The following is a 4,070-nucleotide window of genomic DNA, read 5'->3' as shown; positions in this document are numbered from 1 at the left end:
AAAAAAGGAAGAAGAAATTGGGCAGGGTCTTGGAGGAACACACAGAAAGCAAGGAAGAAGTCACACTGTGAATCAGAAGAGTGCGCTGTACTAGGAATATCTTCACTCAGGAGTATCAACGAGTACAAGTTAGTCTGATGCAGACACAGAAGTGTCTTTACACAGAAGACACAAAAGTGGTACACTTTGGAAGGACAAACTCCAAGGCAAAGTACAAAGTAAATGGCAGGATACATGGTAGTGTGGAGGAGCAGAGGGATCTCGGGGTACATGTCCACAGATCCCTGAAAGTTGCCTCACAGTTGGATAGGGTAGTTAAGAAAGCTTGTGGTGTGTTAGCTTTCAGAAGTCGAGGGATAGAGTTTAAGAGTCGTGATGTAATGATGCAGCTCTATAAAACTCTGGTTGGGCCACACTTGGACTACTGTGTCCAGTTCTGGTCGTCTCACTATAGGAAGGATGTGGAAGCATTGGAAATGGTACAGAGGAGATTTACCAGGATACTGCCTGGTTTAGAATGTATGCATTATGATCAAAGATTAAGGGAGCTAAGGCTTTACTCTTTGGAGAGAAGGAAGGTGAGAGGAGACATGATAGAGGTGTACAAGATAATAAGAGAAATAGATAGAGTGCATAGCCAGCGCCTCTTCCCCAGGGCACCACTGCTCAATACAAGAGGACATGTCTTTAAGGTAAGGGGTGGGAAGTTTAAGGGGGATACTAGAGGAAGTTTTTTTTTACTCAAGAGTGGTTAATGCGTGGAATGCACTGCCTGAGTCAGTGGTGGATGCAGATACACTAGTGAAGTTTAAAAGACTACTGGACAGGTATATGGAGGAATTTAAGGTGGGGGCTTATATGGGAGGCAGGGTTTGAGGGTCGGCACAACATTGTGGGCCGAAGGGCCTGTATTGTGCTGTACTATTCTATGTTCTATGTTCTATGCTCAGGATCAACCCTGTTTATCTGACTCCAACATTTGACTCTAACTGTGAATAACTTGTAGTCGTGGCCGAGTGGTTAAGGCGATGGACTAGAAATCCATTGGGGTTTCCCTGCGCAGGTTCAAATCCTGCCGACTACGTGATTATATCGGATTTGACTCCCTGATCCCTCCCACGGATACAGATAGTAAAAAGCCAGTCGAAACACCGATCTCTGTTCGCCGCCCCCAAAACCAGGGGAATTGTCCATGTGTTTTGCTTTCATTCAGGTGGCCTCTACTATGCAATGGGTCAGTGCGTTCGGCTGTTATCCGAAATGTTGGTGGTTGCAACCCATCCAAGGGCGCTTTTGATCCAGTAGCCTTTGCTGTCCGTTTTGTGCGCTCCGTGCTGTCCCTAGTAAATTCGTTTAAAAAATATCCACATATGGAAAACAGAACACTACCACGACCTGTCTTGCTTACGTTTATGTTTACATAAACTTAAAATATTTTACATCGACGATCAAACCAGCAGACACTCTTACAAGGCACCAATGTATTTCATGTTTATATTTATGTCATCGCCACTTGAACCAGAGGGATAAATTCTCTCAACTTCACTCACACCAACACTGACTCACTTTCAAACTCGACATTTGATGCTATCGACATTATTTGTTTTGCTATCATTATTATTACTTTCTCAGCTCAAGCTAGTAAAACTTGAAGTACGGGCGTACTGATGCACGCTCATTCCTCAATAGCCACGGACTTCGGACTATTCTAGTGGTGTATAGTATAATTATTTCCAGGAGATTTGCAGAAATATTGCTTTGCTGGTCTAACTGTTTAACACCATTGTGTAGTGACTTTGAGATGATAGTTGTTGATATTACCATTGGGACAATGTATACCCTGTTCATGCTCGATCGTCTTTCAATTTGTTCTTTTAATTCAGTATATTTCTTGTGTTTGTTAATTGTTGTATATTATGTGTGATTGCAATGGCTATATGGATTATGTACGTTGTTATTGCCTTTTAATACGGTAATATTATATATCTAGATGGTTATTATGGATTGTACTATCTGTAATAATGTATCAGTCATAAAATAATTTGTAGGACTCTGACCCGAATCTAGAACAGGTTTGTATTTACCGTAAGTATGGCGTCTTTTATGAGTTTGTACTTTAAAGCAAGATTTTGGTGAATGATGTTTGTCAATTCACTGTCCCTGTGTAAGTAATCAGATTGAGTTAAACTGCTACTCCATCCTGCAATGCGTTGGATTATTTCTGGTGTCCCTTGTCATTGTCTGCATTTATCGACTTTAATTTGTTGGGCTTTTGTTATGTATTTATAACATGTTTGTTCACCAGATTGATTCCTGGGATGGCAGGTCTTTCATATGAAGAAAGACTGGATGAACTGGGCTTGTACTCGTTGGAATTTAGAAGATTGAGGGGGGATCTGATTGAAACGTATAAGATCCTAAAGGGTTTGGACAGGCTAGATGCGGGAAGATTGTTCCCGATGTTGGGGAGGTCTAGAACGAGGAGTCACAGTTTGAGGATAGAGGGGAAGCCTTTTAGGACCGAGGTTAGGAAAAACTTCTTCACACAGAGAGTGGTGAATCTGTGGAATTCTCTGCCACAGCAAACTGTTGAGGCCAGTTCATTAGCTATGTTTAAAAGGAAGTTAGATATGGCCCTTCTGGCTACAGGGGTCAGGGGGTATGGAGGGAAGGCTGGGTTCTGAGTTGGATGATCAGCCATGATCATAATAAATGGCGGTGCAGGCTCGAAGGGCCGAATGGCCTACTCCTGCACCTATTTTCTATGTTTCTATGTTTCTATGTTTGTGTTGACCACCTGGCCCTGTATTGCCACAAGGAACCCCTCTGTTTCTGGGAAGAGGTCTCCAACTCCGAGCCAAACGTTACACGTTTCCTTCTTCACATCTAGTCTGCTCAGATCATGGGGATGTTTTCCATGGAGTGTTGCTCTTCCATTGGTTAACTTATATATGATAATTACTTTACGTTTCTATATTTTCAGTCTGTTATGGTTTCTACATTGATTGACCGTCTTGTGTGCACTCTTTCATTGATTGTATTCTGTTTCTTCGGACTTATTGTGAATCCATTCAAGAAAATGCAAAAAAAATGGTAGCACATTTGTGCTTTGATAATGAATTTACTTTGAATTTGTAAGTGTTCTGCGCTGCGACACAGGACCCACTCCGTCGGTGCCCTCTGGTGGCCGGTGGCTGGTACTGCTTCACAGATCTCACCGCGATCTCCGGGTCGTTTTATGACCCAGGAGCAGGGATGTTTCGCCGCTTGTTCACATCAACGTGCACGTTAAATAAAGCAAGGACTTGCTGCTCCACTGCCAAGCTCTCGCACGTCTGTCACATTTGTACAAAGGGAAACAAATTTAATGTTTCAGGCGGAAACGCAGTCGTCACCACTGGGGAAGAGAGAAAATAAGGTTTTTTTTTCAGTTTCAGACAAGGTGGGCGAACGTGATCGGGCAAAAGAAAAGCCGCGGATCTGGTGAGACCAAGTGAGTGACTGTGACTGTTATCATCGGGACTTTTGTTTCTATGTTATATGAAAAACAAAACCGTGGGGAATGTCCAGCACGGCAGACCATGGTAATGAAAGGAGGGGGAAAAATCTGAGTCAAAGACTTTGGTCTAGGGGATCTCAGCATGTCAGTCAGCATCTATGGAGAGGAATGAAAAATCGAAATGTCAGGCCGTGTTCCTTCATCAGTACTCAAAGGAGGTGGGATGAAGCCAAAATAAGAACGATCGGGAAGAGAAGGAGTAGAAGCTACAAGGTGATAGGGGAAGCCAGGTGAGGAAGGAAGGCTGATATATTGGGGAAAGGGGATATTGAAAGCTAGGAGGTGATAGGTGAAGCCAGGTGAGGAATGAAGGTAGATAATTTGGTGAAGGGGAGTATTAAAAACTGGGAGGTGATAACTGAGGCCAGGTCCGAAAGGAATGTAGATATATTGAGGAAACTGGAGATTGAAAACTGGGCGAGGAAAAAAATGTAGATATGTCGGGGAAAAGGGAAATTGAAAACTGGGAGGTGATAAGTGAAGCCAGGCGAGAACAAAAGGTAGATATGTT

At 43.0% G+C, this 4,070-nt stretch overlaps 1 non-coding gene across 1 annotated transcript; it reads left to right on the top strand.

The window, feature by feature from the left end:
• Positions 1-1,002: 1,002 nt before the first annotated feature.
• Positions 1,003-1,084, top strand: trnas-aga (transfer RNA serine (anticodon AGA)). Its single transcript has one exon. It is a non-coding gene; the product is annotated as a tRNA-Ser (tRNA).
• Positions 1,085-4,070: the final 2,986 nt, after the last annotated feature.

Source organism: Mobula hypostoma (genome assembly GCF_963921235.1).
Source record: "Mobula hypostoma chromosome 30 unlocalized genomic scaffold, sMobHyp1.1 SUPER_30_unloc_4, whole genome shotgun sequence".
Classification (NCBI taxonomy): Eukaryota; Metazoa; Chordata; class Chondrichthyes; order Myliobatiformes; family Myliobatidae; genus Mobula; species Mobula hypostoma.
The sequence above is the reverse complement of the archived record's forward strand: the minus strand, read 5'-3'. Positions and strand labels throughout refer to the sequence as shown.